At 35.3% G+C, this 25540-nt stretch overlaps 1 pseudogene across 1 annotated transcript; it reads left to right on the forward strand.

Annotated features, from left to right (window-relative positions):
- The first annotated feature begins 2563 nt into the window (after positions 1 to 2563).
- Positions 2564 to 6875, forward strand: LOC143540895 (riboflavin biosynthesis protein PYRR, chloroplastic-like; annotated as a pseudogene). Its single transcript, XR_013136665.1, has 8 exons — positions 2564 to 3014; positions 3752 to 3896; positions 4021 to 4119; positions 4204 to 4329; positions 4426 to 4860; positions 5525 to 5770; positions 6373 to 6498; positions 6591 to 6875. The product of XR_013136665.1 is annotated as a riboflavin biosynthesis protein PYRR, chloroplastic-like (transcript).
- Positions 6876 to 25540: the final 18665 nt, after the last annotated feature.

A 25540-nucleotide genomic window follows, 5' to 3' on the forward strand; every position in this document is an offset into this window, starting at 1 on the left:
ATTGCATGTATTGCCAAAAATAGATATGCTGGTCTCCTTATATGGATATTAAATGATAACTTATATACAGAGTTCCCTATACGGATATTATACAGAGAGTTCCTTTGATGGAAAGCATAGTGTTCCTTTAATGGAAAGCCCCGTGTTCCTTTGATGGAAAGCATAGTGTTCCTTTAATGGAAATCCCAGTGTTCCTTTGATGGAAAACATAGTGTTCCTTTAATGGAAAGCATAGTGTTCCTTCTATGGAAGTATATATGATGTTCCTTCTATGAAGAATATATATATAGAGTGTCCTTCTATGGAGAATATAAATAGCAGGGTAATAGTAATAGTTATTTTAATAGATATTATGTGACGTCCCCTTATGGATAATTATACAAGGATAAGATGCGTATGTATGTAAGATATGTGTATGTATTGTATGTCGTCTGAATAACTAGAACTCACTCAGCGTAGCTGACTTTTAGTATGCACGCAGGTGAATATGATTAAAGAGCTAGCATGAGGTTGGCACATGGCATGGATCGAACGGCTGACATTTGAAGATGGAATAAATGATGTTTTAATATGAGGATTTATGTTATGGTTTTAAAGAAAAAGATAAAATGTTTTGTAATAAACAGTTACAATTTTATATTCCGTGAAAGTTTTAATAAACTCTGATTTGTAGAACTGTGTATATGAGTAAATCCGACGTTAAAGTAGGACTACCGGGAACGGGGCCTTACATGAAAGCTAGTTAACTACCTAATGATGATTGATGGACACGTGTTTTGTTGATGGTAAATATAGTTTCAAGTCACATGGACTCTCGGAGTATCCTTGATTATTCAATTTTCCTTGCATTTTTTTTTAACTTGGTTATTTTGGTTAAGCTGTTATTGCTTCTTCTTTTATGTTTTTTTTTCTTCATTTTTGTTTTTAATAATTTAAATTTTTTTATAACTCCACTTTTATTTAACTTGGTTACTTTAGACTTTTAGTTAAGACAATAATTATATCTTAGGTAAATAATAAAAGAAATCAATAAATCAAACACATGTCAAAGTTATTATAGGCATATTACGGAGGTAAAATAAGGAATCCCAAACACCCTTACATCACAACTTGATTTTGCTGGGTTTTTTCCTGGTATCGTAAAAAGCTTAACCGGTAACAACCAATTTCACGTCGACTCGCTGTCACAACGGTTGTGTTTTTATTTTTTTTTTAGGTTTAGCTTTGGTACCATAACAAACGTAGCCGATATCGACCGAATCTGCGTCGATCCTTGGCAGCAACCCAGATGTTATACCGACTAAATAAACATGGTTTTAAACATTTTATATTTTTGCATCACAGACTGTACGAATGCCACTGTTGTTACTAATCAATTTCAAGCGAGCCTCGGTTAGTACACAGTCACACGTTTCTTACTTTTGTTGTTGTTGCTTAATATCCTGTCTTCAATTGCTAACTTTTGGTATTGAAGGTATTCAGAGGGTTTTTATTCTTTATTAATTGAAGTCGTGTTTTTTTTTTGTTTCTAATTACAGAATTTGGAGTCTGTTCTTCTGGAATTCGCATCAAACAAAGAAGCCCCAAATCATTTATTGACGCAATTAGCAGGTAATTGTTTACTTGCATTGCTATTATTGTTATTATTATTATTATTATTATTATTATTATTATTATTATTATTATTATTATTTACTAGTGTATATGGTTTTCTTTCGAAATGCCAGATTTACCTTTGGCCATAATGTTTCTCTGTTAACATCTAGATAATTAGCTTTACAACTTACCATAATACCCTTGGACCAAAAACAAGTGATGTTCAGTGGTTGATTATAGCTTCATCATAATTTTCTTTATAAAAATTATGTTAATAAGTAAAACAGTTTCTTGTCAAATAATGAGTTTCGGCACCATATTCGATTACATTGGATGTAAATAAATTTGATGTGTATTTACTTACTTTCAGTGAAACTGTTTGTTTTAAATTTCTGCAAGAGAATTTCTTCGCAGTTTAGTGCAGGTGCATTTTATAATTTCCGCTGCTAATATTTTTATTAACATTGATACTAAAAATATGTGGCTCTGTTTTTGTCAACCTGATGTAATTCTTAGAGCATGTTTGGGATTTGGGGCTTTTAGAAAACTGCTTTTTAACCATTTCAAAAGGCTAAAATAAAAAGGATTATCGAGATTGCCTAACACATATTAACTTATTGGCTTTTTGAAAACACCAATAAACATTTCCAAGCTCAATCCCAAACATGCTATTAGTAATATGTGTTGACTTTTAGGCTATATGGTTTGCTTATTAAAGGTCAAACCTTGAAATCTGCATAATGCTAATCCTTGACTTATTAAAGCTCAAAGTTGCTTGATGTAAAGAATTACTTAATAAATGCGATGTGCGCATTGATATGTATATGTTTTTGCGAAACTAAAACTGGTTTATCATATTGTGCAGGTATTAATCATAGCAGACAAAAACACAACATTCAAGGCACCCTTCTTTAACGAAACCATAGCTCGCACCGCCACACCCGCGCCGCGAAGCGTGGGCAAACCTACTAGTGTATATATTAATTTTGATTTGGGATCACGGCTTCAAAACCGGCCAACCCCCGACACAACATAAACAACGGTTTTTAAGATACAAACCGCCGACGCAACATAGGACTTCCGATCGCCACATCCTGTCATGGTGATGGCAATGGGTATCATTAACTGCAACCAGCACGCGCTAGACGCGTCGTACGTGAAACGCGCCGCCGATTTATCCGACAAGTCCCTCGTGTTTCACCTCGCCGCACCCTAACTTCGGTTGCGTGATAGCCACGACCACCAACAACGTTGGTAAGGTTTTCGGAGAAGGGTACCTTTACGCGCATGGTACGAAGCCGGCGGAGGTTCAGGCGGTGGAGGCCGCCGGAGAGTATTGCCATGGCGCCACTGCGTATGTTAATATGGAACCTGGAGACTGCCATGGGGATTGTACTGCTGTATCGGCTTTTATAAAGGTTTGCATTTGCTTAATTTATTACTTTTTGTATAATAATAATAGTAGTAGTAGTAGTAGCGGTAGCGGTAGCGGTAGTTTAGGTTTTCTTTTTGGTTTCGGTTCAGTTTGGAACCCTTTGGTTTCGGTTTTTCGGTTTTCTTTTTGGTTTCGGTTCAAGTTAGGTTTTTTCGGTTTTTGTCATTTGAGCTTGAAAATTTTAGGCTAAAAAAAAGGTTTGCAAAAAATAGTGAATTTAGGTATAAGTAATTTTGTTAATTGTAAAATAATATACTATTATAACTTTGACCAAAAATATTTGAGTTACATATTTATTAAATTCTTATAAATTAGTTAATAAAATATAAAAACAAAACAAAAATTTAGATATTCGGTTCGGTTCGTTTTTTCGGTTTTTATTACATGCAAAACTAAAACCGAACCGTTAGTTCGGTTTTTACAAAAACGTAAAACCAAATCGTCGGTTTTAGTTTCGGTTTAAATTTTTCGGTTTTTTCGGCTTTGTATCGGTTTTTTCGGTTTCTTGCACACCCCTAGTTTGTATTATTATCCTAGAAGGCTGGAATAACATTAACTTTGGTAATGGGAAATATCAAATTAATCTGTTTTCTTAATAGATATATGATGATTATTGATACCTGATATCTCTGCTTTCTTTCTGTTATAAAATAAAGTCATACTTAATTTTAATGAAGAATTTTACTTCAAGTTTACATGGATCTGAGGCTTAATCTTTAGGCAGGAATCACTAGAGTTGTTATCGGGATCAGACATCCTTTACAACATCTTCGGGGAAAAGCTATTCAGACATTAAGAAGTGAAGGACTGCAGGTTGATGTTCTTGGGGAAGATATACGAAGTATTTCCATCAAGGTATGCTTAGGTGGCAAGATGAGTAGGCCAGGTTGGGTAACTGGTCCAAAACCGGTTCAGGTTGAAACATGTGAAAATTTAGCATGGGCTAAAACTGATCACTCGGGTTGACTATCTTTATATATATTTGTAAGAAGCTCTAAAATCATGTCTCGCTGTCAATGCACCTTTGCTATATAGATCAGCTTGTCGGGTCCCGTTCTCGGTTCTCAAGTATGCAATGACTCTTGACGGTTAGTAATATTACCACACGTTTATGAAAATATTAAATTTCACCTTAAACTAAAAATATTGATCATTTTTTTATATTCCAACAGGTAAAATTGCTGCTAGTAGCGGGCACGCATCATGGATAAGTAGCAAAGAGTCAAGATCCCGTGTTTTTGAATTACGCGGTAGAAGTGATGCAGTTATTGTAGGCGGAAACACTGTACGCAAAGATAGTATGCAACTTTATTTTCTACTAACTTTATAGTATGATTCATATCCACATATTCTCTATTTATTTATTAATGAATTTTGTTTAATTTTTAACATAGACCCGCGTTTAACTCCAAGACACGGAGGTGGACATTTACCTATGAGAATTGTCATGTCACAAACTCTCGATCTTCCCGAGGTTGCAAATCTATGGGATGTGAATGAAGTGCCTACGATAGTGGCAACTCAGAGAGGTGCAAGAAAACACTTCCAGAAGTTTCTAGCATCTAAAGGTGTTGGAAGTGGTGGAGTTTGATATCTTAAATCCCAAAGATGTGGTGGATTACCTTTATGATCGTGGGTATCTATCGCTTTTATGGGAGTGTGGCGGGACATTATCTGCATCCGCTATTTCCTCGGGCGTGATACATAAGGTTCATGCTTTTGTTGCTCCTAAAATAATTGGTGGAAAAAACGCGCCTTCGCCAGTTGGAGAACTTGGAATGGTGGAAATGACACAGGCTTTGGAGTTGAGTGATGTTTCTTATGAGCAGGTTGGTATTAAGATAATTATTATTAGAAAAAGTTATGCTTTTGATCCTTATGGTTTGGCATGTTTCACCCTTTCAGTCGAAAGTAATCTTTTGACATATCATGCCCCGAGGCTTAAATTTTGTAACCCTTTCAGTCCCTTGTGCTAAGCCATCCATTTTTTCGGGTTAATTTTGATCATGTGCCCCTCACACGCTCACATGAGGGGCATTTTAGTTATTTTTCCCCACTTCTTGAGAACAAAATTTCTAATAAAGTAAATAAACAAAAATGAAAAAAAAAATTTGTTATTAGTATAATAATAATAATAATAATAATAATAATAATAATTATTATTATTATTATTAATAAACTGTTAATTAAAATATAAACATTTTAATTTTAATTAGACACATACAACTATAAGCGGTGTTAAAATATCGAGAGAGCTTTCCTTTGCCGGTGCTTGGCTCGTACACAAACCGAGCCAAGCCGCTCCTCGTTCATAGCCTAGCTGAACTTGAATAAAGCCGCTAGTTCATTTTTTATATATGCAAAGGCTTATCTTTATATAAACCACAGGGACCAAAAGCATAATTTACTCTTATTATTATTATCATTTATTATGATGATTATTATTAATTTTTCAGTTTATGTTCACGTCTTTAAATGCAAACTAAAATGCAGATAGGTTCTGATGTGCTAATAAGTGGTTATCTGCAACCCATTCCTGATATGACACCTGTCATTCCATCGGTTGATGAAACCTCAGCCATTGATCCATCCTTATCTCCTTACGATTCGCCAATCATATTCTTCTATAAGACGTGGGACCCGTACGGGAGTTTTTCCAACTTTTCTCCTCATCCAATTAAACTTCCTGATGAAAACGGTAATTATGTCACGTGGTCGAGTGTAGAGCACTATTATCAGGTGATTATATAATCATTCAAATTTTCTATCAGCCTTGTTTGTGTTCGTTCATTTAACTTTTACTGAACGGGTGTGAACACTTAAGCGAACGCATTTTATTGTCCGTGTTTGTTCGTTAAAAAATTAAACATATCCGTGCCCCTTTATGCTTGTTTGCTAATATTCTGAACGAGCGGTTCACGAACATAAGCGAACACAAATGGACATAAATTAACGACTATAAACCAGCATGAGTTAAAAGTAAACGTGAATATCTAAATTAAGGTCTAAAATATCTTCATCATGGCATGTAACATTTGAAAATTAAACAAATACATCTAAGCTGATTTCAAATATAGTAGTAATAAATAAATTTGAATGATTATGTAAATGAACATAAACGAATGAACAAAATATAAAGGAACGCAAGTGAACAAACATAAACGAATGGAGACAAATGAATAAACAAAAGTAGACGTTCATGAACAAACGAGACATTTCTTCATGTTCGTCCGTGTAATTAAATGAAGACAAAGTTATGTTCATGTTCTTTTGTTTATTAAGTAAAAGAACATAAAAAAAAACTTCCCGTCGAACAGTTCATGAACCATTCACCAGTGCAGGCACACAAGTTTGTTGGCTCAGGCAATCCTAATGCAAAAAGTTACATTGAAGCTATACATTCTGCAAAAAGTCCCGAAGAAGCCGCACGTATGGGAAGAAGAGCACAAAGGGAGCACCCGGATATGGTATACTCTTTACTTAATAATGTTATACTTATATGAGTTTTGTAAACATTTTCATAAGAATATTAGTTGGTAACAAAAAAGTCAATATGTAGGTAAGGGCAGATTGGGACAGCATAAAAACAGAGGTGATGTACAAAGCATTAAAATGCAAATTCTCGATTTACCCGCATTTGAATTCAATGCTTTTATCAACGTCGGGTTGTATACTCGTTGAAGCTTCGCCTCATGATCTGTTCTGGGGTGGGGGGCGTGATGGTGAAGGTCTTAATTATTTAGGGCGGTTGCTTATGAAGTTAAGATCCGAGTTTCTTGGTGATGATGATGTTGATGACGCACATAATAAGCCTGAGATATCTGCAGGTTACCGTCGGTTTTGATCATATATACATTAAAATTGGTATTGTTGCCTATTGTTAACATAAGTTGGTGTATTTTTTTCCTTTGTATTTATAGCAATGCGTATTGATTATTGTATACAAAGACAGAAGTTAATAAGTTATACATCGAATACTTGTTTGAATTTGAGATACAATTTAAACATTTATTGGTAACTAGTAATTAATTCCAGTCTTTCACTAATTGTTTTTCAAAATTAGTGTGTAATGGTTAATCTTGATACATTTATATTTCCTTATTGCTAGAAATATGAACAGAAGAAATGGTAGGATTACAAACATGTGTGCCTGTCTTGCATACAAATTAAGGCTGGAAAAATTAATTGTTCTTGATAGTTAAATATTTTGTAAGGTTTGATGTCAATAGAATATGGGCTGATAATAATTTAATAAACTAACTAGTATATGTCTATGAAGCATAATGTTTGTGTATTTTGTTAACCAAAAATTATTTACAAAAGTTTTTAAAATGGGTGTGCCATTGTCGTTCTTTTGGTTTGACAAATAATGCGAATTTAGTCCAAAAAGTTTATTTTTTGCGTATGGACCATCCACGTTTCCCAATTCTGGCCAATTACATCCAAATCACTAACCCCGTTAGATTTAATCGTTAAGTCAGTGGTAGACATGTCTTTTCACCCTTCTTTATTATAATACTTATTTCAGTGAATTGCGGTTTTCGTTCATGTGGTTTGTCCAAATCTACAGTTTTAGTTCAGTAGTTTCAAGTTTGAAGTTTTTGTCCCTCGGCTCTTTTTAGCAAATTGTAAGCAATGTATTTTCCTGAATGCGGTTAAGTGATAACTAGGATCAACTGTTTATAATATTTTTTTATTTTATTTTTTTATTAATTATTATAATTTTTTATTAATTCAGGTCTCTTTCTGGTGTTGGTCATCTTTCAACAAGTTTGGAACATTTCTTGTTATGCTTAGAACCAAATTAAGTTTATCTTTGTATGTTTAGAACTAAATTATGATTATGTTTATTCTGTTATGTTCAAAACCAAATTTGAGTGTAGCTAGTTTTGGTTTAAGCACTATTTATATTGCACATTTAACTTAAAAGTGTTAAGAAAACATACACAAATCATGGCATAACAATGCATGCACAAATCATATAGTTGTGTTAACAAATCGCGAAAACATACACAAATCATGGCATAACAATGCATGCACAAATCATATAGTTGTGTTAACAAATCACATACGCACATTCATCTTTTCAACGAGAGCAAAAGAAATGCAAGCCAGTTGTGGTCTGCTCCCACAGGCTTATTGAAAAGGGCAAAGATAAATAGACATTACCTCAGTTAGACACTCATACATAAATGATAAATGCTCATTTAATCCATTCATTCATGAGATAAAAACACAATCTAGCTTTATAGAATTGTATGATAATCATTTGCATGAGCATGAAAGAGGTAATTTCAATTAACCAGAATCATGTGTGTATCTTTAAAAAAGAAAACAACGAAAAACATATTATGTGGCAATTGTTCGTTTGATAAGATGATGTAAAACGTATATTTACCAATCAAATTAAAAAAAAAAACTATTTTTTTTATGTTTGATCACTAATATAATGAAGTAAAGAATAAAATATCATTCCATAAGCATAACAAGTTTCTCTAATAAATAAACATTCTTAAAAAAAAAACTCATTAGTTGGTCTATATATGTAAAGTATGCAAGTAAAACATAAGGGCACAAGGGGTGGATTTGGGGTGAGTTCAGTACTCCAGGAACATCACCCGCCCATCTCAGTACTGAACAAATTCCATCCTGATTGGGATCACCACATCGAAGCTCCCGAACATTTCCAACGGCTTCATGACCGTTGCACAACCATTTTTTATTTAAATTTTAACCTATAAATGTTTTGTAAAATGCACTTTGCATTACAAGGTTTCGAAATAATACTTAGAAAAATAGCTGGTAAAGGTAAAATAGCGGCGACATGTCGTTTTTACGCGCTTCTTGAAGGTAAAGGTAAAATTGCTGGTAAAGGCAAAAAACGTGGGTCAAGATGATGACAAAGACACACTGGAGTCATGGTTCAAGCGCTTCTTGAAGCACGAGTGGAAGAACAACTACCCGAAGTTCGCTGTCAATCCGGGTAGGCCCTACAAGTCAAAGGAGATAAACCCCTCCACCAACAAGCCGTCCAAGAGTCGAAGATACAAGATGCCAGACGATCATGGAGAACCAATTTTTCATGGCATGCCCTCCGATGACGACTTTCTCCTTGACTTCGTTGCTTGGGAGTTTGACAACATGCATGGTGAAGTCATAATTCAATGTGAATGCACTCACGAGCTGCAGTTCTTCGATGAGCACGAACTTGTAGGTTTCGGACTTAGTGACCTGAAGAAGCTTGTCGAGTCACCTTTATGTAATGTTGAAGACGTCCGTCGTGACAATACAGATGCAATCGTCGAGAAATTCAACAAGTTTGTCCGTCTACTTGTTGAACATCAACCTTTCAATGACAAAGACGATATCTTCGAATACGAGTCCGAGTGCGAGTGATGATGGAAGCTAACAAGACAAATACCAAAGACTAGAGGGAGATTGTAAGATCCATTTCAAAATTAGTCTTTCGTATTTGTATGTGTTGTAATGTTTATGTATTTGTTAGCTTGATTAACTTATCTTTTGTATGTTTGGGCCCAATGCCACTTGTATTTGAGCCCATTGGGCCGTTCATAATGAAAAGAATAGTGTATGAGATTACACACTATATATAGAGTGTGTAACTCATACACAAACTTAACCTTTTGCAAAACCTTATCTTCTAAACTCACAAACTCTCTCTTCTCTCTCTATGCCTCACGGAAATAAACACACACAAACAAGATCTGAGATCTCAGTCCTAACTAGTTATTTTTGCTAACTAGTGTAGAGGTTGATCCAAGATAACTAGTAATAGTTGTTGTGTTAGATTCGGTCAAGGGACCTACAAATTATAACAAAAAAACTGACTTATTACTTTCATTAGTTAATGTAAGTTTCCAAATTTAAAACTAGAACATTTGACTAATATGCCCTCCTTATTAAAAGAGAGAAATGATATTAGTGCGAGAAATACGAGAAATGAATATGAGCCACTAGTTTTATTTTAGGTTTTAAATATTTAAAAATAAATAAAAAAAATGTAAATGCAACAATAAACGCATGCTCTCTCTCCAATTAATACAACTAATATAACCATAATAAATCCCTCTCTAATTAATATATATCTAACTAATTAACTATAATAAATAAAAAGATAAAAACACTACTTTAGTTTTATTTTTTATTTACACATTCTTCATTTTATTCAACATAAATATAATTTATTCATATAATACTATTTCTTTATATTAAAAAAATAATTTACACTCAATTTATTAGCATATATCAACGTGTTTTTTAATACTAAATATCAAAACATAATATATATATTTTTTTCAATTGACATGCCTATAAAAAATTATTGTCATAATTAACAATAAAAAAATATCATACAAATGTGTCCATTAAATGTAAACAATAAATATACAACCTACACAAAGTTATATAACCTACACTTGTTTTGAGCAATAAAAACGTACAATATACAAAAAGCATACAACTTACATATGTAATTCGACATCAACAATTATATAAAGTACACAATGATACACATATCCTACACATGCGTAGGATATATTTTTTTCGTAAGTAGGTATATGTTTTCTTATTATTAGAACAAGTTTAAGTTATATGTTTTTGTGTAAGTTGTATATTTTTTATTGACATTTAATGCAAACATGTGTAAGATAGTTTTTTGATTAATCACAATGTAACTACGTGTTGATGGATATTGATATGTTGAGTTTGAAGAAATTGGTTTTGAATAAAAAGAAATTGATGTATGAATAAATTGTATTTCTGTAAGATAAAATTTTTGTGTGTAGGTTATATGTTTTTGGTGTGTAGGTTATATGTTTTCGTGTGCGTGTGTATTTTATTGATGATGAATTTTGTGTGTAGGTTATATGTTTTTTGTGTGTAGGTTATATGTTGTCTTATTCTTAGAACAAGTGTAGATTATACATTTTTGTGTAGGTTGTATGTTTTTTTTGTTGATATCTAATGCAAACACATGTAAAATAGTTTTTTTGGTATTATTCATTATTATGTAAGTATGTGTTGATGGATATTAATATATTAAGTTGGAAGTAATTAGTTTTGGATAGAAAGAAATTTTAATTTGTGAATAAATTATACTTGTGTAGGATAAAAATTCAAGACACAAAAAATAAGTTATAAAAATAAATGAGTTCTTAATATTTTCCAATTATAATAATTTAATTAGTTATATTAATTAAGTAGATAAGTATTATGGTTTATTAGTTATATTAATTGAAGAAATAGAATGATTAATACTTTCTTTATTTAGCTTTAAGCATTTAAAACTTAAAAAAATTAGTGGCGCATATTCATTTCTCGCATTTCTTGCAGTAATATCATTTCTCTCTTGAACCATCCCCTACACACACACACACACACACACACACCCCTTTTAGTACATTGATGAAGATCGTAGTTGGATCTTCAAAGAGAGAGATCCCCATCTTTTGCTTAAACTGTTCTAAGTAGTGAAACGAGGTTGGAATATCATGAAGATTATTTGTGAGTCCTTGAATCAATACGGATTACATTCCAGCAAGGCATCATTATCAACATCGAAAGCAGCAGAGAAGAATTCAACAAGGGGCGCGGGTCGATTTTGGTTACAATACTATAGCAAGCCACTGCCCAGATATGGGGATACACGAGAATGGCGTTGGCCGAGTCAATTTTAGACATGTATCAATCCAGAAAAGCCATAACAGTAATTGTGGGTTCTGGTTCAAGTTTAGCCTGCAGTTCAATAATAATGAAATTAATTTGGACAATATATATATATATATATATATATATATATATATGTATATATATATATATATATTGATAATGGATCCAATACAATAATCCCTAATCGCACATTACGTACGCAACTCGTATCCCCGTCGATCTCAAAAAACAGGCGGTGGCAATACTGTAATTTTCATCAGATCGGATTCACTGCTCCCATCGATTCCGTCCACCTTCATCATCACCATTAGCAATCTTCATCATATAACGATTTCGTCCACCGTCGAATCCACCATCCACAGTCATCATACGTTGTCGTATATTATTGTTCACAGGTTTGTTTATATTTTGATAAAATTGAAATTGATGAACCTAATTGATCAATTAACCTTGAAATTGATCTAATTAATCATTAATTTGAAGCTTCGGTCGATTAAATGTTTTGAGTTTTTAGTGGTTTAAGCCTGAACGTATAAACTTTTTTGCCTGAACGTCTAAACTTTTTTGCATGAATGTTTAAAGGTTTAACATTTGAACGTTTAAGGTTGAGATTATGGCTTGAATGTTTAAATGTTTAACCTTAAACGTTTAAAAATTTTGGCTTGAACGTTTAAAAGTTTGTGTTTCTGGGTGTTCAAAACTAAGAACTTCAGTACAAAAGTTTAGAAGTTCTGAACTTTTATTAAAACTTTTTGTTTAGAACTTCTAAAGTTTTTAAACAAAAAGTTTAGAAGTTCTAAACTTAACTTCTAAAGTTTAGAACTTCTAAAAGGTTGGGATTTTGGTTTGAATGTTTAAACTTTTAAAGCTGAATGTTTAACGGTTTAACATTTGAACCCTAATCATAGCTCAGTTAAGTGTATTATTCTGCAATTTCATAATCGATTGATGATTCTAAAGCCACTTACACATTATGAAATCAACAAGTTTTATCAATATAAAGATTATTAAACTACAGCGATAATGGGTTATCGATATTGATTTTATTTTAGTTTTATGGATGATTTGATTATGGTTGAAGGCTTGAAGCAAATGACGATCGGTTGTGCGAGAAGTATTTTTTGTTTTAATTACAATTATGCAACCGCGTAGTTCTAATTGCAATTAGGATTGGGTGGTGCAGGATCTCGCGTACGTAATGTACGATAAGCCATTATTGTATGTTAACGCACCCATATATATATATGTATGTATATATTAAATTGCATGCATGTTTATTTAAAAAAATAAGTTAATTAATTAAAACGGGAAATTATTAAATAATAATTACTTACATTGAGCAGGGTTCTAACAGCAATGGATCTAAACTTTGAAAGATTTCTTTCGGTCTCCAGCTTTTGCATGTAAGTCTTCAAAGGAAAACCCAGTTCCATAAACTGATGATAGAGAAAGTTATACTCAACAGTAGGGGCAGGGGAATAGAAATAACTGGGGTGTCTTCTTCTTTTTCAAATGATGGTGGAGAATCAAACAACACCCTCTGTTAATTAAAACGCCATGCATGTTAGTGAGTCCTTAATTAATTAATTCCCCAAGAAATATTATTAAGATGAGAGAGAGAGTACCTTAGAACCCAATGTCCTTTGTTTAGGCAGATATTGTTCCTCAGACGGTGAAGTATTCTGTATGTTACAACCATGATCATAAAGAAAGAAAGATTAGAGATTTTTCAATATATTATTCAAACTAAACAAAACTGTAGGTCCCTTGACCTGATCTAACAACAAAACAACTATTACTAGTTATCTTGGATCAACCTCTACACTAGTTAGCGGACATATCTAGTTAGGAACGAGATCTTAGATCTTATTTGTGTATATTTATTGCCGTGAGGGATAGAGAGATAAGAGAGAGAGAGAGTTTGTGAGTTTAGAAGATAAGGTTTTGCAAAAGGTTGTGTTGTGCATAAGATACACACACCTTATATAGTGTGTGTGCTCATGCACATCTATTTCATTATGAGCAGCCCTAATGGGCTTAAATACAAATGGCCTTGGGCCCAAACATACAAAGATAACAAGCCTAACTAGCTAACAAATACATAAATAAGATACATAATACAAATACGAAAGACTAATCTTGAAATGTGCCTTACAATCTCCCTCTAGTCTTTGGTATTTGTTTTGTTAGCTTCGGTCTTTAGTTGGACTCGGACTCATACTCAAACATCTCGTGTTCATCAACGGTTGTTTTTCAACATGTATACGGAAAAACTTGTTGAACTTGCCCACGATGGTGTCGGTATTGTCCCTGCGCATGTCTTAAACGGTGCACAAAGGAGATCCATGCAGCTTGAGCAGATCTTCCTTTCCAAAACCTAATAGTTCATGCTCATCACAGAATCTGAGGTGATGCATACTCTTGCAATGGATTATCACCTCACCCGTGTCATTATCAAATTCCCAAGAGATGAAGTTGTAGAGCAAGTTGTCATCAAACGGCATCCCATGCATGATAGGTTCTCCATGGTCTTCAGGCATCTTGTAGCTCCATCCTTTAACTGGCTTGTTGGTGATCGGATTGATCTCTTTTGACTTGTATCCTCTTCTTGGATAATGACCTTTTCTCCATTCATGATTGAGAAAACGCTTGAACCATCTTTGTAGTGTCTTCTCCTCATCTCCTCCACCAACTGCCCTTCTGAAGTAGTACATATTAAGAACAGACAGTGTGTGCATATCTGCATAGGGCAGATATGTGAGATCGTCGTTGGTACGTCGTATAGCCCATCTTCCGCTATCTTGGTGCCATTTTGCGTAGAGGATAGGATCATTATCGTGGTACGACTTCAACCTCCATCTCAGGCTTGCCATGCGGCTCACATAGTAATGCTTGACACATTTCTTTGACTTTTGTTGAGCAGGCTTAGCAGCTGGATCAACAACGGGTTATTGATCAGCATTTTCAACAATCACCCTTTCCGGAGTATCTGGATTGGGTGAGTAGCTTATTCCATCATCACTATCGGCTTTATTTTTATCCACGACTTTCTGAACTTGTGAGTCGGTAAGCGCAACAGAATAAATGCTAAATAAAGAGTCGATTTCTGCCTCGATTGCAGCATCGGTCTCACGAGTCTTTTCAGCCTCGTGTGGCGGATCTTCATCTCCCGCTTATTTCCAGTGGCATCACCTTTACCACTATCATCATCATTACCACCATCACTACCACGATGATCATAAAAACTATCGTACTCGTGGTCATTATCATCATCTTTCTTCTCATCACTATCCTCTTCATCATCATCATCGCCACCATCATTGTTCTCATCATCATCACCACTGTTTCCATCATCTCCACCATCACCTTGAGCTACTTGTTGTGGAACATATTCAATCAAAGCAGTTGTAAAGACGACACTGACTTGTACACAAGTAGTGGGTGCAACAAGTGGTGAACTTGTTGGACTGACCTGTCCAGATGTAGTAGCAGTAGTCACCACAATTTCAGTGCTTACAACAGTTCCAACAACAGCTGCAAGCTCGTCAACACTAGCCTTCACACCAGAACCACCTTCACCAGCATCCTTTATTGGTTCACCCGTGTATAGGAAACAATATAAGTTTCCTTGAGCTCTAACCCTTTCGGCATCAGTGACCATATTAGCTAGAGCAGTTTGTCGTCGGTTGATATGGCTTTTAGAAATAGGAAAATGAGATTAAATGTGTTCACTAACGGATCTAATGCTTTATGTGGTGATGAGTGTTTCATGCCAGATATTGTTGACACGTGTGAACCGCACGATTATGAGGACGATGCTTTGGAAGCATGTGTTTGTGATTTTTCTGAACAGGTACATCTTTGTGCATTGAGGATGGAAGAGAAAAATCAAGACGTGTTGGCGGTAAAAGAAGGACGACCACCATGGACTCATCAAATTGAAAGTCTGCCAGCTGTGATTGATTCGGGTACAAAACCGTCATTGGAAAGTCCACCAAAGTTGGAATTGAAGGATTTATCAAGCCACTTGAAGTATGCGTTTTTGGGGGATAATGACACATTACCGGTCATTATTGCATCTAATTTGGAAGAGGCCCAAGAACAAGAATTGTTGAAGGTGTTGAAGGTGAATAAGGCTGCCATAGGTTGGACAATTGCCGATTTAAAAGGCATTAGTCCATCTATAGTTATGCACAAAATCATCACCGACGAGGAGGCAAAACCAACTCGAGAGACTCAAAGAAGGTTGAACCCCAATTTGAGAGAAGTTGTGAAGAAAGAGGTAATAAAGTGGTTGGATGCGGGAATCATCTATCCCATCTCAGATAGCGCATGGGTAAGTCCTACACAGGTGGTACCGAAAAAAGCAGGTATATAGGTAATTAAAGACGAAAGCGGTGAACAAATCGCCACCCGACCGGTCACCGGGTGGCGAGTTTGCATTGATTATCGTAAATTAAACGCCGCTACATCTAAAGATCATTTTCCATTACCTTTTATTGACCAAATTATTGAAAAATTATCGGGTCAAAAGTATTACTGTTTTTTGGATGGGTACTCGGGTTATAACCAAATTGCTATTCACCCGGATGACCAACACAAGACCACTTTCACCTGTCCGTATGGCACTTTTGCTTTTCGTCGAATGCCATTCGGATTGTGTAATGCCCCAGCCACATTCCAACGTTGTATGATGAGTATTTTTTCGGATATGTTCGGGGAGTCACTTGAGGTATATATGGATGACTTTTCCATTTTTGGTCCAACTTATGAAACTTGTCTCAATGAATTAGAAAAAGTTTTAAAAAGGTGTGTTGAGACAAATTTAGTTCTAAGTTGGGAGAAAAGTCACTTCATGGTGCAAGAGGGTATTGTGTTGGGTCACGTGATTTCGGAAAGGGGAATGGAAGTGGATAAGGCAAAGTCCGGGTAATATCATCTTTACCACCACCTAAAAACATTAAAGGGGTAAGGTCATTTTTGGGACATGCGGGTTTTATAGAAGATTTATTAAAGGCATTAGTGTAATCACAAAACCTTTATGTAATTTATTGTTAAAAGATGTTCCTTTTGATTTTACTAATGAGTGTTTGCAAGCGTTTAATGTTTTGAAGGAAAAGTTGGTGGAAGCTCCCATTCTACAACCACCAGATTGGTCAAAGCCGTTTGAGATTATGTGCGATGCTAGTGATACTACTATTGGAGCGGTTTTGGGTCAACGAATTGATAAAAAGCAGGTGGTAATTTATTATGCGAGTAAAACTTTAAACCGAAGCGCAACTTAATTATACAACCATCGAAAAAGAATTGCTTGTGATGGCGTATGCTTTGGATAAGTTTCGCTCGTATATTTGAGGGAGTAAGGTGATTCTTTATTCGGACCATAGCGCGGTCCGATATTGGATGGAGAAGAAGGATGCAAAAGCACGTTTAATTCGACGGGTATTGCTTTTGCAAGAGTTCGATTTAGAAGTTCGGGATAAAAAGGGGTGTGAAAATGTCGTGGCAGATCACTTATCCCGAATTCCGTTAGAGGGTGTTGATGACCCGATGGAGATAAACGAACGGTTTCCCGATGAACAATTGTTAGCTGTGTCAACCACACCGTGGCATGCCCACTTTGTGAATTATTTAGCAACGACGCCAAAATTTGACGTGATATTGAAGACTCACTCAAAAATAAACCAAATACAACCAAATACATAACGGTAAGTGGGTATCGAACACAGGGAGTTTGTGGAAAATGCGTTACTGAGTAGCTATAAAATTAATCTAAGTGCAAAATGTAAATTCAATGATTTGGTTGTTTGATTTTTTATTAACAAAATTAACTAAAAGAATAAACGAGTTTTAACAATATAAGAAAGAATGCTCTCTCCCGATTTCAAGTTTTCAATGTTGATAAAGTTAATGTTTACTTATGAGATAAACTACACAATTATAGTTCGTGAAAATGCGTTTGGATGTGATAAGCGAGGACTAAGTACTTGGATTACAAAAACGCAAGGTTGTCACTCAATAAGCAGTTTAGTACTGCAAACCCTAATTCTCTTATACTAAATCTCGATTGCCTATGGCACCAAGAACAGATAGTCAAGAACACGAATCATACCATACTAACAATTACAAAACAAACACACAATCACCATGGCACAATAATCATATGATCACAATACTATCTCATCAAAATCATAAACGATTAACAAATATCCAATTAGAAAACCATACAATTCGGGAGAGAACAATAAGAGTACTAGCCACACATCGTTTGATTAATCATCACATCAATTAGGTTAATCGAACGAATCATAAACCCAAACAAATGATTAAAATCACCAAAGTCTTGTCCTTGCTCTCCAAAATTCGTCTCTAAGGTGTTTTGGATGATAAGATAGATGAAAAGACTATCCAAAACCTCATAAAATAAGTAGAAAATCGGCAGTTACGACTCTGGACCGTGGCCCACGGTTCACACCGTGGGTCACGGTGGTTGCTGAAAATCCTGGACCGTGGCCCACGGTTGGACCGTGGGTCACGGTGACCCTCACGTTGACATCGGATGCCACGAAACGGTGGCTTCTGTTTCATTATGTGTTTTGGACCGTGGCCCACGGTCTGAACCGTGGGCCACGGTGGACTTCCACCGCGCCTTCTCGTTTTCACTTCTTTTGACCTCTCTCGCGTCTTCGGCTCATTCGGTTGCCTCAGTATACTCCATAATAGCCCCGGAACCTCCTTTAAACCTACAATTCACCAATAATACCGTAGTTATCTAATTCCACAAAATAAACAATTTCAAATCGTGATTATTACGGATTTAAATCAATTAAGGGTTGTCCCATGGACCACCCGTCAGTTTTCGAGTAACTTCTTAATTGATGGCTTGTTGATCTTTGATAAATTTTGATCAACATCAGCTCACGCTTGGCACGGTTCTCATTTGCGTCTTCTAATACCTTAATCCTATCGAGGACAGGATCTCGAAACACTGGAGACTTCTTCGATTTGCCACTTGAAATGGGAATGACATCTATGATTGGTCTCTTATGGGTTGTGGGAGGTGTCGTTGAAATGGTTGAGTTTGGTGTGGTTGGTATGGGTAGCGTTAGGGACAAGGATGGGAATGATGTGGTTATGGCTAACGGTAGGCTAGTAGGTGAGGTTGTGGTTTCTATGGCCGATGTGGTGGTTTGGGATTGAATGGATGACGTGAATATAGAGGACCAAAATTTTGTGTCTCTAATCGGTGAAGTAAATTGGTAAGTTGGTGAGGTATCGGGTGCGGTGGTCATAGGGTAGGTTAAGGTTTCAGCTTGGGTGGTTAAAGGAATGTTTTCAAACATAGATGGCATGGGCTCATCTAGTCAGGTTGGTGAGGTTTCGGGGGATGTAATGGGTTCGTCTCTAAGTGATGGGGTTTTTTACTTGGGTTTGGGTTTGGTTTACGGGATAATTCTAGGTTTGGCTTTTTATTGGGATTTGGGTGGGGACTTAAGTTTGGATTTGGATTGGGCTTTTGGTGAGGTTGAGGTTTGGGCCTTGGTGAATTTTAGTTTTTTGGGTTTGAGGGCTTCTATGGTCTTGGCTAATGTGGTGGGCGATCCTATGTGTGGGTCAGGTATGGTGGTGGTTTGTGTGGCTGAGGTTGTGGGTGCTGCGGATTCACTAATCATAGCTGAAATCAAAGGAAAACGTACCTCAATCGAATGAAGCACACGCCTAAACCCATTCTGCAATCTCCTGAGTGTTTCTTCCCACATTTTCCATAGACCGGGAACTCATCCTTCCTTGCCTTCTTCTTAAGGGAACTCTCCTCATTAGCTTCATCTGGTTTTGTGGCTAGGTTCTTTTTCATCGTTTCAACCTTCTCCTCTTCACTGGTGGCAAGGTCATCATAAACCATCTCGGCCAATTCCACGGCTGAATCAAATGTTGCGGGTTTGTTGGCCCTAACCAATGTTCGGACACTTTGTGGTAGTCCTCTGATATAGCACTTGATTTTTTTTTGCTTTAGTATTAACCATGTCGGGAACTAACATAGACATGCGGTTGAACTCTGTGGTGTATTCACGGTGTGTCATTTTTCCTGCCTTCAGATTCAAAAACTTCATCTCAGCTCTCTCAACCTCAGCATCAGCACAGAATCGCTTCATCACCAACTCCTTCAGGTCACCAACTTCATGGATTTAATCTCTTCTCGGGTCTTAATCTGTTCCAATGTCTCCCACCAGAACATAGCTTCATCACCAAATGATTGGGTAGCATAACCCACAGCTTGATCAGAACGGCACTATCTAATTCGAATAACCTTGTCCATTGTGGTTATCCACTGAAGAGTAGTTGTTGCGTCTTCCAAGCCAGTTAACTTCGGTGGGGTACATCACTTGAATGATTTGTAATTACACCCACCTCTTCCTCTTTTCCTTGCATCAACCTTCACAGATCGAACTTCAATCGAGTCGCCTTCCTCATCATCAACTTTATTACCATCATTCCCTGCTCTCTCAGCGGTCCTTGCGTGGCTTCCAGCAGACTTTTCAGGTTGCAAGTTCTTCACTGCCGCAACTACAGCTTGAGAAATGGCGCCTTGAACAACAGGGTCAAGTTGATACCCTTCATTCTGAATCGGTCCTCGCAGACTCTCACTTGGCCCCTCATCAGAGTTTACAATTGGTTCTTCAGAAGGTTCTCGGACAATACGTGGCCTACCACGTCGTCCAGTACGAACTCCTTGTACAACATATTTCCTAGCTCCAGTCATTCATATTCTATAAGGAAACACAAACATCATCACTCAAAGAACTATTTAGTACAAGGATAGTAAGGCTAACAGGTAATAACAACGACCAGCTGTGATTAGCTGATCACGTTACTTTTCGTGTCCTATACACTTCCCTTTATTAGTCTATTTGTGCTAAATTCTACTTTTAAACAGTTAATCAATCAGAAAATCAATTAATCATAACCCTAACATTCACATATCCTTTTTTTAGCAATTAAGCTAACATTAACATACATTATTTAACCATACATTTACCTTTACTTAGCTTGCTTGAGTGACACATGGCTTTCTTGAACTAGCATCTGCTTTCTTTTCTTACCTAAATTCCAATCTCTGTTCGAGTCTAAGCATGTAGGATGCTTAATTCTCTCGAACTTTGCTCTGATACCAACTTGTAAGGCCCCATTACCGGTGCCTCATTCTGGACGTTGGATTTACTCATAAACACAGTTCTAAATATCAGAGTTAATTAAAACTTTCGCGGAAACGTTAACTTTAATAATTCGATACAAAACATTCTAACTTTTCTTTAAAACATAATATACAACATCATATTTAAAACATCATTTCTTTCATCTTCAGACGCCAGCCATTCAATCCATGCCATGTGCCATCCTCATGCTAGCTCTTTAAACATATACATGCGTGCATACTAAAAGTCAGCTACGCTGAGTGAGTTCTAGTTAATCAGGCAACACACAATTCATTCTCATACATTCACGTATACGTATCCGTAGATACTTATTCATACTTAAACCGAACTTCATTCCTGACGCTTTATAATTATCCGTAAGAGGGCCATTGCATAAGATCTATTAGAAGAACAATTACTATCATTCATAGAAGTAACAACTTGAATCACCCATAGAAGGGCCTATATAAACTATCCATAAAAGGATCCCTAAATATTATCTATAGAAGGATCGTTAATGTTACCCATAGAAGGGACCCTATATACTTTCCATAAAAGGACCGCTATACTTTATCCATAGATGGAACTCTATACCTGATCCATAGAAGGAACCATATACATTGTCCATAGAAGGAACACATAATTATATAATATCCGTATAAGGAACGCTAATAAGGTTCACAGTCCTTATTTACGCTATCACATATCGAGTCTATGTCCCATAGTAGTTTAGAGGGATTTGTCATCCTAACTTACTATGTCGGGCGTAGATCTCACATACCATTCACGTACCTACTTGCACATACCTCACATATACGATAATTACATCGTAGCACACGAACACTCTTGGCGTTCTTCACATCGTTCATCTAACAACCATACTCCTTGACGATACGTGCAATATCCGAAGATCATTCACGCACCGACAAGCATTCATTCATAACATTCATACATACTATCACATAACTCATCATAGCATACACTTACCATTTAAGGTAAGTGTATTAACGTTCACATTGAGTATGCACACAGCCCCGAAAACATAACAAAGAAGTGGGGCTAGAAACTCACCTGCCTCCGGTTTCTTTCTGAGTTAATATTGATTCCTTTCTTCAATTGAGCACGACTAACTGTATATCAATTACACGTATCAATTTCCTTATCCTATACTCTTTCTTTAGGTTGCACCAGAAATGGTTAAGTCTGGTCTATTCTAATAGCATTGTATTTGAATATCTTGTATTCGAATGGTATTAGAATACATTTGTATTCTAATGGCATGTGATTAGAATACATTTGTGTTAGCATTCAACTTGTATCAGAATACCTTTGTATTCAAATGGTATATGATTAGAATACATTTGTATTCTAATGATCACATTGTATTCTAATGATTACATTGTATTCTAATGATCATATTGTATTCTAATCTTTCAATGTATTCTAATGAGTCCATTGTAATTGAATAAGTTATTGTAATTGAATGGTTAATTGTAATTGAATGGGTCATTGTCATTGAATGGCTCATTGTAATTGAATGAGTCATTGTAATTAAATGGCTCATTGTAATTGAATGGTTCATTGTAATTGAATGAGTCATCCTAATTGAATGGCTCATTGTAATTGAATGAGTCATTGTAATTGAATGATTCATTGTATATGAATCTCTATACTGTATGCGAAATGTGTACAATGTATGCGAATATCTTTATTGTACGTGAATGCATACAATGTATGCGAATCTTCTTATTGTATGCGAATGCATACAGTGTATGTGAACCTCCCTATTGTATGTGAATCTCTTTATTGTATGCGAATGCATACAATGTATGCGAATCTCCATATTGTATGTGAATATGTTCATTGTATGCAAATAAGTATATTGTATGCGAATGAGCTGCTACTGTTTGGCCCTTTATATCCCTTATCAAAGGGTATTTTAACTTTTACACTTCTAGTATGGTATATATTAACCCTTAAACGTTTCCTTAACCGTGCTCGGCTAAGATTTAGCCCGTTCACCCATTAAGCTTGAACCTTTATGGGTTTACTTTTTATTTTATTTTTTATGAAACCTTCACTTTTCGTGCAAGTACACTTTCTTGCTTATTGCTTTTCTCGTTTAAAATCAGGTTATCAAATAGATTTTTTTAGAGCATGTTTGGTATTGCGTTTGAAAAATGCTTATTAGCTTATTGGTGTTTTCAAAAAGCCAAAAGTTTAAATATGTTTGGTAATCACAAAAACTTTCTTATTTTAGCTTTTTGAAAGGGTTAAAAGGCAGTTTTCTAAAAGCCCAAAATCCTGACTTTTCAAAATGACTTTTCAAAAAAGCACATAAGCCGATAAGCATTTTTCAAACTCAATCCCAAACTAATTTCTTGGTGTGCATGTTTCATTGTTCAATTGGGTACGTTGCTCAATATACATATGTTTTGGTTTTTGTTCAAATAAATCTCTTTCTTCAACAGTACCACTCAAGAACCTCCACCAGCAAGCTCCATCGTGTTTTCAAGCACCGCCGACCACGCCAACCACACCCCGTATTCTTCAGCACCACACACACCACCGTCAAACTCCACCCGTCGGTTTTGATCATATATACATTAAAATTGGTATTGTTGCCTATTGTTAACATAAGTTGGTGTATTTTTTCCTTTGTATTTATAGCAATGCGTATTGATTATTGTATACAAAGACAGAAGTTAATAAGTTATACATCGAATACTTGTTTGAATTTGAGATACAATTTAAACATTTATTGGTAACTAGTAATTAATTCCAGTCTTTCACTAATTGTTTTTCAAAATTAGTGTGTAATGGTTAATCTTGGTACATTTATATTTCCTTATAGCTAGAAATATGAACAGAAGAAATGGTAGGATTACAAACATGTGTGCCTGTCTTGCATACAAATTAAGGCTGGAAAAATTAATTGTTCTTGATAGTTAAATATTTTGTAAGGTTTGATGTCAATAGAATATGGGCTGATAATAATTTAATAAACTAACTAGTATATGTCTGTGAAGCATAATGTTTGTGTATTTTGTTAACCATAAATTATTTACAAAAGTTTTTAGAATACATTGAAAAATTGACGTCTAATATGTATACAACAAAATATGTATGTTGAAACTCTATTAAATAAATATGGCAAAAAAACAAAAGTAAAAGACATGACGTTATATTGAAATATGCATTTCAACTTCATCGGGATTTAGATTATTATTATTATGGGGATTGGGGAAGGTTAACGTACAAATAAAATTAACGTGCTAAATGTGAGAATCAAGTAGAGTAATTATATATACATGTAGAGTAATTATGCTTGTATATATAATTAGTCTACTTGATTATCATGCTTAACACGTTAATTTTATTTGTATTTAATCCAAACCCTTATTATTATTTGGTTTTGTTTGTCACAATAACTGATACACGTATGGAAGCACATCTCTAAAAAGTTAAACTAAAATTAAAATCTATCTCTGTACTTCGTCGTTAAAAAGACAATTAATGTTTGATTTTGTTTATCGTGAAATAGGCTATTTTGATTCCACTAAAGAAAAGGTTTGTATTTAGGGAAGTGTGAGACAGATAATTGTTAGTGACTGGGTGCTTAGACCATAAGATAATGGAGAGAAATAAATATTTGGTGGGTGCTTAGACCATAAGATAATGGAGAGAAATAAATATTTGGTCTTCCAATATTTCAACTGAGGAATCATGGTAGTTAATGTTATTTTACATACAATAAAAACATTCATATTTTTGTGAAACAAAAATGTAATTCTACGATGTTACAATTCAAATGATGCAACTCACACATTCCTTGAAACAAAAAAACATATTATATCTTATTAGCCAAAACTAGCCAAAACTGATAGATTAAATTTTCGACACACGAAACATAACATTTCATATAAGATATAATGCACTAAACAAGGGCGTAGCTTAGTTGGGGCCAAGGGTGGCCCCGGCCCCCTCCGTTTTTTCGCTCGTAAGTGTAAAGTTATCATTTTCGCCCAAATTTTTTTATAAATAGTGTGAATTTACCCGTTTTCGACCGAAATTTTGAGTTTGGCCCCTTGGTTTTTTGCTCGGTAGTGTAAATTTATCCTTTTTTGCACGAAATTTTATACATAGTGTAGATTTACCACCCGTTTCTGACCGAAATTTTGAGTGCGGCATCCTCCGTTTTTTCACTCGGCAGTGTAAATTTATTCTTTTTCAGCAAGTATATATATATATATGGTGTAAATTCATCCGTCTCTGAACGAAATTTTAAGTCCGCCCCCCTCTAGTCTATGAATCTTTTTATACATATTGAGTCCGCCCCCCTCGCCACGTATGTCCAAGCTTTGCCTCTGGCACTAAAATCGATTAACGCGCACGTGTGTGACTGGTTGGTTAACTTTTAACTTTTAAACGAACATCTAGTTTTAACTTTCTGAACGGTCACATTATAACAAACTAACCAACAAAATGGTGTGTTGTATAACATGTGTTTAGCCTGACCCTGACCCATTTTACAGACAATAACGGATCTTCTTCATTACCTCAAACCCTTGATTCAATTCAATTCAATTCAATTCAATTCAATTCAATCCAATTAACCAAATCCATA

This window comes from Bidens hawaiensis, unplaced genomic scaffold (assembly GCF_021521415.1).
Source record: "Bidens hawaiensis isolate Kalapana, Puna unplaced genomic scaffold, B.hawaiensis_p1.1 tig00000820_1, whole genome shotgun sequence".
In the NCBI taxonomy this organism is placed as follows: domain Eukaryota; kingdom Viridiplantae; phylum Streptophyta; class Magnoliopsida; order Asterales; family Asteraceae; genus Bidens; species Bidens hawaiensis.